Source organism: Microcebus murinus, chromosome 23 (assembly GCF_040939455.1).
Source record: "Microcebus murinus isolate Inina chromosome 23, M.murinus_Inina_mat1.0, whole genome shotgun sequence".
Lineage (NCBI taxonomy): Eukaryota > Metazoa > Chordata > Mammalia > Primates > Cheirogaleidae > Microcebus > Microcebus murinus.
The window spans coordinates 12,477,870-12,492,127 of record NC_134126.1 but is presented as its reverse complement, the minus strand read 5'-3'; the positions used below and the strand labels follow the sequence as shown (position 1 = coordinate 12,492,127).

The window sequence follows — 14,258 nt, the reverse complement described above, 5'->3', positions numbered from 1 at the left end:
TTTGAGAATTCCCACAATGAGAATGAGTATTACTTCATTCAAACATATAAATGATTAACAAAATTTGCCCTTTAGGTCCAAGTAACCGCTCTTTGGTCTATCAGCAGAGCAAGCTGTCAGTTTCTGATGCTATTAATAATTTTTGCACCCTTGAAAGCACCTGGATTGAAATGAAAGGAGGTAGGTGTCATTTCTATGACGCATTCTACAAGGCTTTGGAGGCTGGTTTTCTGCCACATCACCAAACCTCCCCCAGGGACACCTTGCTTCCGGTGAGGTGCAGCAATGCCACCACTCCTTCCCAACGTTTGAGAAAAATGCTCTGTTATTTGAATGACTGCATGTGGTACCATCAACACATCATCCACCAGGTAGCACTTATAAACAAAGGATTGTGGCCTCCTTAGGTAATTAACCTAATAACTAGTTCAACATGTGAATAAAACAGCTAAGAATATCACAAGTTGTTAAAGCCTGAAGTTATTCCCCAAATATATCTGGATTTTAGCTTAAACCTATCTAAACCCAAATAAAGGAGTGCCCAGCGCCAGAACCTTGAGAAGGAGAACAAAGGCTGGTGTTGGGGCAAAATACCACTGTGCTTAGGAAGATGGACTCTGGAGTAGACATGGGTTCAAGTCCCATCGCTGCCACTTACAAGCTATGGGACCTCACAGGAGTTACTTTTTCTTTCTGCTCAAATGTAAAATGAAGAAAGCAAGAGTAGCAACCTCACCGGGCAATTCTAATGATTCCACGAAATAATGCAGTAAATTGCTCAGCAGCGTAGCTGGCACATAGAAAGTGTTCGTTCAATAATTAATAATAATTGAAACTGATGATGATGGTGATGGGAGCACCTCTTAGCCAAGCACCGGGAGAACATCCTCAAGCTGAACTAAGAAATTAAGGAGAAGCCCAAAAGCGAGTTGTTTCCTGTAGCTCTTGAATCAGGGCCATCCTGCCCATGCAGAAGACCTGTCCATCCCACCCCCTACCCCGCAGGCTTGAAACAAATATAACCGACATTTTCACAGCTGTGTCAGCATTGAAGGCCCTCAGTGCATTCGAGAATTAAAACCAACTGAATAAATCACAAGCATTAGTGAGCCGAAGCAAAAAGCATGATTAGTGGCTGCCTCCTGCCTCAGCCTCCTGAGTAGCTGGGACTACAGGCATGCGCCACCATGCCCGGCTAATTTTTTCTATATATATTAGTTGGCCAATTAATTTCTTTCTATTTATAGTAGAGACGGGGGGGGGGGGTCCTCACTCTTGCTCAGGCTGGTTTTGAACTCCTGACCTTGAGCGATCCACCCGCCTCGGCCTCCCAGAGTGTTATTATTACAGGCATGAGCCACCTCGCCCAGCCAATATCACATAAGTCTTTTACACTACCCTGCCTCAGCAACACAGCAGGGCAAAAAAACTTAATTAACTCTCAGCTCTTAAAGAGGAACAAAACATGTCAAAACCAGAGTGGGAGGGGGGTGCCAGGGCTGACACACACACACACCCTGGGGGATTATGGGAAGTTGCCAAAGCTTGGAGGCAGGTTTCTAGATGTGGCCAGAGTGCAGGGCTGATGGGGCAGAACAGGACAGGCTACATCCAAGCTGGCCAGCTTAGTCCCACTCAGGATGAAGGCAGCACAAGTTACCACCGCCCAGCTGTTTCAGTAGGGAACCAAACTTTGGCCTTGATGCTGGGGCAGTCTTGTGAGAGTTGTGGAGTGCAAGCCTCGTGAGTCATAGAGGCACATCCTCTGGGTTCTGGCCTGACAAGTTTCATTTGACCTGTTGCTTCCAGATCACGTCACTACTTTTGTAGAAAACGTCCAACAGTTCAACTTTGCTTAGGGTAATAACCCATCAGCCTAGCACCATAGACCTGAGATCTGCCCCAACTGTCTTTATACGCCACTTCTGGCCCCCAAACTAAATGTCCTGGCCTCTGTGCACACCCATGCCTTCCTCTTCTTTCTGCCCTAAATGCCCTGCCACCACTTTCAGACCCTTCAAGCCCAGATGACAATCCTAACCCAAGAAGAAGAGATCGCTTTGGAATCTTCCCAGCTGAAAGCAATCTCACCTTCTTTTGCATTCCCCCAAAACTGCACTTTTTTTTTTTTAAGGAATCTGTAACTGGTTGTGACTGTGTACCATTTTTGCTACAGCTGTTTAAATATAGCTTATCTCTCTTCCAAGAGTACACTATACTTATATTAATATATTCAGCAAATATTTGTTGGATGAATGAAAGAATGGCTGAGTAAATATTCAAGAACAAAGCAAATTACGATGTATTATAATAATGAAACCCACATCATGCCCCAAGTAAAGAAGGGTACAGTTTTCAGCTTGAATATCTATTATTAAAAATATACACTCTCATAACTCAATTCATATTTGTTTACAAAAAAGTCAGGCTTATAGGTTAATTCCTTTTTATTTTTTTTAAGAGACAGGGTCTCACTTTGTCGCCCAGACTAGAGTGTAGTGGCACAATCAAAGCTTGCTGCGGCTTCAAACTCCTAGACTCAAGGGATCTTCCTAAGAAGGTAGGACTACAGGCTCATGCCATCATGCCCAGTTAATTTTTTTTAATGTTTTTATAGAGGCAAAGGCCTCACTATGTTGCCCAGGCTGATCTCAAAGTCCTGGCCTCAAGTGACCCTCCTGCCTTGGCCACCCTAAGTACTAGGACTACAGGTGTGAATCACCACAAATGGCCTCCTCTTAAGCTTTTAAATGAGTTTTGTCCGTGAAATTATTTGTGGGAAAATATTTACAAACAAAACTCTTTCTTGGCTTGTTTGTTTTCCTTGACTAGCCTGGAAACAAGGGATGTATATAAGAGTCTAGTTAAAACTTACATGAAGTCTGGGCCAGGCGCCATGGCTCATGCCTGTAATCCTAGCACTCTGGGAGGCCAAGGTGCGAGGATGGTTTGAGCTCAGGAGTTTGAGACTAGTCTGAGCCAAGAGCGAGACCCCCGTCTCTACTAAATATAGAAAAAATTAGCCGGGCATGGTGGCGCATGCCTGTAGTCCCAGCTACTCGGGAGGCTGAGGCAGCAGGATTGCCTGAGCCCAGGAGTTTGAGGTTGCTGTGAGCTAGGCTGATGCCACGGCACTCACTCTAGCCTGGGCAACAAAGTGAGACTCTGTCTCAAAAAAAAAAACTTACTTGAAGTCTGAAGAACCTGACAGATTTGTATACTTTCTCATTTTAGAAGATTCTTTTAAAACCAGTTCCCAGTCCTAAAGCAGTTGTACTCAAATCCATAGTTCATCTACAGTCTTTCTTGAAAGATACTATTTATAGATTATTCCTAGTTGCCCCATCATTCCCAGTGTCAGGGCACTATGATATATTCTAAAATCTTCTCTGAAATATACAGCTTCCTCCTTATTTTAATGACTTTCAGAAAAGTAGCTTATAAGTACAAAAAGATATAAAAAATCCAAACACAATTTTTCTACATTTCCTTCTAATCTTTTTAAAGCTATTTTTAAATAATTCAGATTATATTTTATATTATTTTATTTATTTAACATTTTATCTATGGTTTTTCCAATGGCATTACCAAAAAAATCATGATTTTCATATGTCATATTTTTATTGCTACTATGAAAGAGAAAAATACAGAAATTCAAAAATAAGTTCATTTTAACAAGGTAGTAATTTCCTGGGAACTGAAGCAAATCTACATATGAGAAGATTAACCAGGCCTTTGGCATAGTTTCTTATAAACTGTTGAGAATTCAGGTGAAGATTAATTTTGGTAAGCAAGACAAATGGCTCTAAAAAATAAAATACATTTAATAGTTATAAAATAAAGTACAAAATCCACGATTGTTTATTTTCCCCAGAGTTTCTCAAATTATAAAAGTTTAAAAGTCCTGATGAATTATAACATTAGCTATGGTTCTTGGGTTGCTAAGCACCATCACTTTACACCTTAGGGTGGAGAAACTGAAAATCTCAATTCACAACACAGAGGTGCAAAAATCTAATTACATAGAATAATGCCCAAGGACTCTCTTTTTCTTCTAGTAAATGCCTTGGAGAATGGGGATAAATTGGATTCTCCATAATTGAACGAAAGGGGGTGTGTGAGTGTTTTTAAAGAACATTTATTATTGGTGCTCAAGCGACAGGTTTTGGAACAGCTTCTACTAGGAAAAGGCCAAATGATTCCTGGGCAGCCTTGACTATGCAGCCTACACTGCAGAAACCCCACCTTGAGTTAGAAATAAGAGACATATAAACCAATTTAATTTCTCTTTGATTTACTTTGGATATTGATCCACAAAGAGAACATACAAACACGTATCCTCTCTTAGAGCTCATATTAAATATGTCAAAGTCATTCCAGGACCATCCCAGGGATCAGAAAGCATCTGGATAAATCGCAGGCATGCTTAAGAACAAACAATAAAATGCAGTTTCCTGGTTTTCAGAACTCATACCCATAGAGATCTGAAGGGAGTAAAGCCTTTAGTGAACTTGCCCTCAGACTGTTAGAGATCCTACGTATTTCCCCAAGCCCTGTTCTAAAAGCAAGCCTAGTGTCTTTTTTAATAGGCACAAAGGTGAGCCCGTCAGGGGCATTCAGTGAGTCCACATGTACTCAGAGACGCTACGTAAGGGAGCAAACACCAGCGCCAGAGGATGAGCAGAAGCAAAAACAACGTTTTCTACAAATGACCAGAGCCACTGAAATCAATTAAGGTCCCATCAGCACTACCTATTTAGTAGAACAATATCTTCAAAGTTAACATTAGTAAGATAAATGGGGGGAGACATTAAGAGAGGAAAAACACACTACCGTTTGATGTTACAATGAGCTTTACCCTATTTTATAGAAAAATAAAAAACCCACTGTTGTCAACTATTCTAGAGAACAGCTTTCTAGAACTTGAAAGCCTTGAGTCTGGCCTCTTTCTTAAGGGAAAAAAGAAATTATTGGCAGGAAAATATACATGCTTACACATTTATGCACACATCTTGCTTTAGCTGTAATTAGATGAAAGATCACTTTAAATCTCCTTCCATTTCATTTGAAAAAAGTGCTTGAAAATTTTCAAGATTATTTTGTCATTACCTCACAGCATGCCTCCAATTTTCTCATGACACATGGGATGAGAATAAATCTTGTTTATTTTGCCACTTTTCTAAGCTGTCTAATGTCACCCCAAGAAAGCCACAGATTGGCTGTCTTTTTCTTCATAAAAATGAGAGGAAAGAGTATGAAAAAGAAAATTAAACTAATCTGATACAGCTGCTTTTTTCAGAAAGCATCAGAAGAACTATGAATTCATGAGAAATAATAATGTTTTTGCTCATTAGACAACCTTTCTTGGTTTTGAAGAAAATATATAACTGAAATTCAAAAACTGAAATAATGAGATTCCCTTTGCTCTTTTTGTGTCTAATCACAGTTATTAAATCTTTTCTGTATATTTTATTAGAGGCTCTCAGATTATTCCAAAATCCTGAAAATATTCTTTGCTTAGCATTGCAACCATGCAAATGAACACAACATGCACATTAAAAGAAGCCAGGCCAGACTTAAAATAAACCAGGCAACAAGCCTAGGAATTTTAGTGATTTTTCCCCTCCAACATGTTAGAAGGTTCTCTGGTGTCTCCTTCAGGTTTCTCTCTTATTTTCCCATCTTTTCCCTTTATGTCATTTCACTTTTCTTCTTTCCACACAGAAGTATATTTCTTTGAAATTCTTTCTTTATATTTTGCATTCCTTCTCTCTTAAGAATCTATGCATTAATGTAAAAAAATGCATTTCTAGATAACCGTGTTTTGGGCCCAGATATGCTTGTTTTAATAGTGTGGGGACATGGGCAACAATCAGAAGGAGTGTCCTTGGCTAGAAAATTAAAGGTGGCATTGCTAGGCTTGGGAGGGTCCAAGAAAAACTTTACAAACTATTCAACATTTCTGTAGGCCAGCCAACTGTTTCATGAAACTATTCACAAAGTTGAAAAAGTATTCATTAGTGAAAATTATTTTAGCATGCTCTAACTCATCCTCACAAGGTTTGGAGAAGTGTCAAAATGGTCTGACCCAATGTCCACTTGATTTGGTCAGGCACTGAGTCTCTGGATATAGTCTTCCTGATAACAATCCGAACGTCCCCAATAATAAAATCTGACCTAGAACTGTTGAAAATTCAGCTCATCATATAGTCAAATTTTATTTCTTTCCACAATCTAATGATCTTTTTCTCTCTAGTTTGTGCTTTTAGTGTATGAATTAGGAAATCCTTCCTTAACCTTTTGTTCATAAGGCTATTCTCCTAGAATATTTTCTTCTAAAAGTGCTTTTTGAATTAAGGTTTTTATGACCTGGAATTTAGTTTTGTGTAGAGTATGATTTAGGAATCCATATTTTGCCATGCAGATAATGAATTGTTTCATCCTGATTTATTGAACAGTGTGCCAATCACTGGCTCAATTAATCACTAAATTTAAAAATTCTTGAGTAATGTATATTAGTGAAAAATCATCCAAAAACTATTGTATGTGATGCTCTAAAAACAGAGACAGAAAAAAAAAAACCTACCAAAAATCCAATAGTGTTAACTATTTATGTAATATCATGTTCTTTTAAGTCATCTCTTTTGCCTAGGGAAATTGCTCTTCCATAAGGTGAGTTCACATGGCACTTAATAAATGTGCTGGAACCGCATGACATCAGCTCTGCTTGGAGCCCAAGTCTCACAGGTAAAATTCACTTACTTCCAACTAGTTATTACACGCACCCAGGGGATTAAATATGCAGTAGAACTATAAATAACTGAGGCTACATTCCACGATATGCCTAAGAACACAAGTTGAGTTCATCTGGATGGTAGCATAGACATGCCAATGCTAAGCACAGTCCCACATTCATATATTGATGAAAAGATCAAAGATTGCAGACCTTTAGAGCTGTGTGGGGTCGCGATGGTCATCTTCAATGCTCTCCTACTTTCCAATCAGAAAATAATTGGCCCAAGGTCATCAAACTACTTAGTAACAGAACATTTAAAAAAAGATGGGAGCCAATTTTAAAATTTTTCCTCTCTGTTAATACTATATTGATTTTTATGGAGGAATTCAAGCACTTTTTTAATTAATGAAGGAGTATAAATACTCTTTGGTAATAAATACTACATAGTCAAGAAGCCTTGGGAAATGATCTTAAATTTAGGTTAAAAGATGTTGTGATGGTTAATTTTATGTGCCAACCTGACTGGGCCACAGGTGTCCAAACATTATTTTGGATGTGTCTGTGAGGGTGTTTCCAGGTGAGATTACCGGTAGACAGAATAAGGAGATTGGCCAGTCTGTTTTGCACAGTCACTCGAGGTGGGTGGCCCTCACCCAATCAGACAAAGGCCTGACTAGAACAAAAAGCCTGAGTAAGAGGGGATTTTCTCCTGCCTGAATGCCTTGAGTTTGGACAACGATCTTTTCCAGACTTTGGACGTGAACCAGAACATGGGCTCTTCCTGGGGCTCCAGCCTGCTGGCGTTTGGACTGGAACTAAAGCATCATCTCTCCTGGGTCCCCAGCTTGTCCACCGCAGATCTTAGACCTGTCAGCCTCCATAATCATGTGAGCCAACTTGTTGCAACTAATATATATATATGATCTCCTATTGGTTCTGTTTCTCTGGAGAACTCTAATACAGCTGTAATCAATTGAAATATATTACTAAGTCCCAACACAATAATCAATTTATTTCATTTAATGTATATTAAACTGTTGGATCAATAACAAGTTAAAAGCAATGCAAATAGCAATGCAAAGTGCTTCAGTGGAATGAATTTTAAAATTTATCAGTAGAATCAGCATGCCAATGTGTTCAGAACAGACTCTGAATACATGGCATCTGTATTTAAAACATTCCATTAAATGATCTATGAAAGACAGTAAAAGCATTCAGCTCAGCTTCCTCCCAGTTGGCAGAGGTTGCCAGCGAGAAGCCTCAGACCCAGCAAAGCTCTAGGCACCGGGGAAAACAGCTGACCTTATCTGAGTACCCCTTAATCTCATTCAGGTGTTCCAATTAAGTTGCATCACTGTCTCAATTAAAGCTGCAGTCTTTGCTGGCTAATACCATAAGGCTCCCTGGGAAATGCACTAATTAAGTAGATTTTCTTATCTACTGATTAAGAATCTGTTTTGCACAAAATCAAGGTTAAAAGGTACTGCTGTGGACCAGCCGCATCATATGCATGGTATTTGAAATGTTTTCAACAAAGTTTCTCTGATCTATGCTCTGTATCTTACATGAGCCGGGAGATGAGATGTGTTGAGTTGTAACAAGATTTTTACATGAACATATTTTCCTTAATTATGAAATATTTCAAACATACACAGTAATAAAGTGAATAACATATCTAACTACTGCCCAGCTAAATAAAATGTTAACATTATACCACATTTGCCTCTAAAAAAAAATTTAAACAAAATACTACAGTTATATTTGCAGACCCCTCTACCCTGCCCTACAACATAACTGGACACCACTATGCTGAAACTGGTGTTTATACCTGTGTGTCATTTTAGACTCTTACAACATGTGTATGTAGCCACACATAATTAATGTTAACATTATGCATGTTTTTAAACTTGACTCTACTGTCTCTTGTCATTCTGCCACTTTCTTTTTCCACCCTCATTATGGTATATATCATATATGTGTATGTATACATACCATATATAATACATATACATGATCTGTTTAATTCTAGTTTACTCATTTTAACTGATATCTATCATTCTAGCAGATACTACAATTTATTTCCTTGTTGATGGACTTCTCACTTGTTTCCTCTCTTTTTGTTTTTATAATCCAGGGGTCCTCAAACTTTTTAAACAGGGGGCCAGTTCACTGTCCCTCAGACTGCTAGAGGGACGGACTATAGTTTAAAAAAACATTATGAACAAATTCCTATGCACACTGCACATATCTTATTTTGAAGTAAAAAACCATATAGGCAAAAACACCCGCATGTGGCCCGTGGGCTGTAGTCTGCGGACGCCTGTTATAATCAATGCTGATGTGAACATTAGTTCATGTATCTCCTGGTGCATCTATGCAGGTTTCTCTAGAGTGTGTGTTTAGAATATTGGGGCAAAGCGTGAGCATCTTCACCTGCACTGGATATTGCCAAGTTGCAATTTGTGGTGCATTTCACCTCCCACCAGCAGAGCATGAGTCCCTTCTTCTCACATCCTCAGAAACTCTTGGAATTGTCTCACTTAGACATTTTTGTCTATTTCAATGGGTGAGAAATGGGCCTTAATTTGCATGTACTAGTGAAGTTGAGCATCCTTTCCTACATTTATTGGCCATTCAGGTTTCCTATTCTGTGAATTCATATCCTTTCCCCATGTGTCTTCTTACTGTCATGTAGGCATTGTTTATAAATGTTAGGTATAAATCCTTCTCAGATATAAACATTGTAGGTATCTTTTCCCAGTGTGTGGCTTGTCTTTTCACTTTAATTATTGTGTTATGTTGAACAAAATTTTCAAGTTTAAAGAAGTCAAATTTAACAATCTTTTTCTCTCTGGTGTGTGCTTTTAGTGTCTGATTTAAGAAATCCTTCCTTACCCTTTTGCTTACAGGGATGTTCTCCTACAATATTTTCTTCTAAAAGTTCTTTTTGCATAAAGGTTTTTATAAACTAGAATTTATTTCTGTGTAGAACATGATTTAGAAATCTATATTTTGCCATACATATAACCAATTTTTCCATCACTATTTATTGAATAGTACAATTTCTCCAAATCTGTATAGCCTCTTCTGATCTATACTGTTTCCACATTTGAGTGGGTTGTTTGGAATTCTCTATTCTGTTCCATAGGTCTATTGTTGGTAACTATACCATTAGTACCATATGTCTTAATGATTATAATGTCATAACAATTTCTGATATCTGGAGAGTAAAGTCTTCCCTTGGTTCTTCAAATTGTCGTAGGTATTCTTCACCCAATTCCCTTCCATGTGAATTTAGAATGAATTATATCAAGTTCTATGGAAAAACAGTGTCAGCATTTTGATTAGAGTAACAATGAATTTAGGATTATTATGAGGCTGACAGCTTTATGATGTAGTTTTCCGATCTAAGACTGCTGCTAGCCATATAGCACTTCTGTTTAAACTAGGCAAATAAACCCTTCCTCAGGCAGTCAGTTCCACAAGAATGGAGAACGCAACATGGGCTGGATTTTAGCTCCGGCTGTTCTCCAGCCCTAGATATACTGAATCAGAAATTCAGGGGGTGCCACCCAGCAATCTGTGTTCTAGCAAGCCTTCCAAGTGATGATGATCCACTCTGAAGCTTGTAACCACAGGTTTGATCAGCCCCCCTATTCAGGGATACTTGGGCAGTTTCCTTTGTCTAATATAAACAATACTGTAATGAATCACCTTACATAAACCTTTTGTACCTGTGTGCATATATATATATATGATAAATTTGCAGATATAGAAATACTAAGTCAAAGAGTAAATGCATATGTAATAAAAATAGACAAATTGACCTCCATAAGAATTATACCATTTTACACTGCAACCAGTATCATTTAAGATTGTCATTACCCACAGACTCATCAGCGGTATGTTCTTAAACTTTTGTATCTTTGCCAAGGAGAGATGCATCTTTTATGTGGATGTAGAGGGCTAAGAAGAGCTCAAGACATATCATCCCATCTACCTGACCTCCATTAAAACTATTAAGGGTTAACAGAGAATGGGACAAATTATTTCCAGGATAGAAAGTTGGAATGTGTATTGTATAGTCTCACAAAAGAAGAGCTGTAGGTCCAATATGGCAGTGTCTGCTGATGGTGTGAGTTGTGAGTTCACTGAGTTTGAGGAATTACTGAAGGTGACAAGGACAACTGATGACAGAGCGGTACATGAATTAAGCACTGTGTTAAGCACTGCAGTTCCAACAGCTTCCTTTGCAGGGAAAATTGATGCCAGCCAAACCTGTAAACAACTTTATGAGTCTTTGATGGCAGCTCATTCCAGCAGGGACAGTCATAAAAAATTGTATAGCCCAGACCTCAGCAGGAATAATAATTTAAAAAAACTCCAAGAAGAGAGAAAAGAATTTGGATGGTTTAATGTTATGAAAGCAACTTACAAAAGAGCAAAGTTAAAATGGATACAGTCAGAACTGAATGTTGACGAAGTGGTAAATGACAGGAGCTGGAAGATGTTTAATGAATGCGGCCAAATTCACTTCAAGCCTGTAAAGAATGAATAAAGAGAGGCTTTTTTTTAAGGACCAGGTCATCATCTCATAAGAGCTAACCAAGACAGATATCAACTGGGCAGGCTTCCTGGGGCGATTTCTGAGCCAACAGTCCAAAACCTTTTGTTGATTTCAGTTCCACTTAGCCAAGATCTCAAGTATAAATAATTCTGATAATTATGGAGAAATCAACTGCTATTTTACACTGATTCTGTAAAACAAACAAAAAAAAATTGTAACTATTAAAATAATTTTCTGACAGCAGTGTAAAAAAATTGTAAATGGCGGTTAAATATAACTAATATTGTACTTAGAGGTCTGCATTATGATTCAGGTGCTTTATTTCTTTTATGCACAATGCAGATTTTTGTAGGCCAGCCTGGAAACATTGACAATATTGTTTCTACAATATAAAGGTATTCCAAAATCCAAACCACTGATTTAAATTGGAAATATTTGGAGTACATGAAGGATTGCCTAGATTTAAGAAGAGAAACTCTTATCTCCACATTGCAAAAGGGAAACATTTTAAAAGCAGATGCTCTCTTGGACCGAGTGAACTTTCTCTTGATAGGTCACAGATCAGAGGTGGATTGCCTCCATGCATGCAAATTTGGTTTACTGTGCAGTCAGATTAATGGCTATCATCTGTCTGCATTCCCCCAAGTGTGTTACCATTAGAGGTTTATACCAAGCTAATCGCAGACGGCCCATTTGGTTTCAGTACTAACACCTAAAAGAGAAGACTTCCGGGGTTTCGGATATTTCTGAATCTCAGCACCAAGCGAACCTTCAATCCTTTCCCGTGAGCAGATTCACTCTCTGCTGAATGAAGCTGGAATTACAGTGGCCCAAGACTCTACTTCAGAAATGTGTAGATCCACATCCCTGTTAAGCTCATTCCACCACTTACCAGTTATATACTTTATTTCTAGAATACATTTGGCAGATGTGGAAGCAACCTGCTCATCTGCTATCCTTAAGGGAATAAAATGGGATGCTTTCAGAGTCCATGAAGCTCTCCATATAAAAGATACAGACATTACAAGAGAGGTTATGATGTGCAGAGGCAGAAACATCATATGCTAATAAATGTGTCTGCTATGGTTTCTGTGAGCTCTTCTCATCAAGGAAGCTGATTTGGATAGTATAAATAGATACCAGTGGGTCTGCTTTGTAACAGAGATACTGACACAGGGGAACACAAAAATAGTAATGAGGGGAAGAAGAAAGCTGCAATAGGTAAATAAATTATTTATGTGTAAAGCTAAGAGAAGCTTAGGTTGGAAACTGCACTTGAGTTTACATTTAAAATGTTTCACTTTATTTAATTGCAACATAGACATGATAAGATTAGGCTAACTAAGAATTTGAATTTTATTTTACTAGTACAGTAGATGAGGATAACTTAGCTCTGAGCAAGAAAATAAAATAAAATAATTCATTAACCTCCCTAACCCTTGTATAATTCTGTGTGTGTGTGTATATATGTGTGCACATATATATCTCCAAATAAACTATAACTTGGCCAAAGCATTAAAATGAGGGGTTTTTTTAAATTAAAATATTCAATTTCTAAGAGAAGACTGAAGATTGTTTCATTTAACATAACAAAATATAAATATTTTATATTTATAATAATATAATGAAGACAAATATTGTTTAATTATGAGAGGAATGAATGTATGAATGAATAAACTGGGTATGTATGAAAACACCATGGTTAGTCCACAACATCCTTTCCTTTTTTCTTTTCTCTCTCTCTCTCCCTCTCTTTCCAACCTACTGTTCTAATATTCATCTCCCTCAGCCTCCTGATTCCCCAACCCCAATCCACTTCAGGTTTAGTTTCCTTTGCTGCCTATCTTTGACCTCCAGGATCCCATGGTTTATCCATTACTACCAGAGTCAAGAATATCTTTCATTTTCTTACCCCTAAGGAAATCTTTCTTCAAAATCTGCCCAGCCAATTTCTAGCCGTGGATCAACCCATCTGCCCATTTTCCTGGCTGTTTCTTGCAGGCTTCCAGAGCAATACAGGAAACACTGCAAAGCTGTGCGTTTGGCTCCACTAAACACAAGTGGGCCCCACCAAACCTTTTCTTATCTCAACAAGAACTGCCTCTTCCACTTTTCAAAGCAGCCATTGCATCTTCACAAGTATCCTCAGACTCCCTTCTCCACCCTCCCTTTACTCTCAGAAGACTTCTTTTAAGAAAATAGAGGGTCGGGTGTGATGGCTCACACCTGTAATCCCAGCACTCTGGGAGGCTGAGGCGGGCAGACTGCTCAAGGTCAGGAGTTCGAAACCAGCCTGAGCGAGAGCGGGTCCCCATCTCCACTCAAAATAGAAAGAAATTAATTGGCCAACTCAAATACATAGAAAAAATCAGCAGGGCATGGTGGTGCATGCCTGTAGTCCCAGCTACTTGGGAGGCTGAGGCAGAAGGATCATTGGAGCCCGGGAGTGTGAGGTTGCTGTGAGCTAGGCTGACGCAATGGCACTCTAGCCTGGGCCACAGAGTGAGACTCTGTCTCCAAAATCCAAACCAAAACAAAAAAACACCTTGGACTCTTCCAGGCTCTTCTCAAGTCGGCCCAGGCCCCCTCTCAGCTCCCCCTGTCCCCACACAGCATGGTGTCACTGGCCAAGTCACAGCATGTTCCCCACCACACCGAGCAAGGCACGTCTCTAACCTTCCTAGAGATGTGGAAAAACAAAACAGACTCGGATTTACTTTGGGGATGATTTTAAAAGAGAGACCCTTAAGGAGAAAAGAAATGAGCCACTCTGTCATCTGTTCCGCTGTTTCTCCTGGGGCTCTCTGTGGCGCTCTGGCCTTGTCCACGGGGAACAGGTGAGGATGGACAGCAGCCGCACTGACCCCCGAGGGGCACTCTGTGAACACCCCAGTGGTGAGGACTAAATACGTGCAGCTGTACAGCGCCTTCTCTGAGTCATGGGCTCTTTCATAG

General features: G+C 39.0%; 1 protein-coding gene and 1 pseudogene across 1 annotated transcript in view; one reads left to right on the top strand and one right to left on the bottom strand.

Annotated features, from left to right (window-relative positions):
* Window positions 1-14,258, bottom strand: part of NIBAN1 (niban apoptosis regulator 1) — a 143,910-nt gene that overhangs the window by 88,102 nt on the left and 41,550 nt on the right. The window lies entirely within an intron of this gene.
* Window positions 10,851-11,294, top strand: LOC142863882 (protein MIX23 pseudogene; annotated as a pseudogene).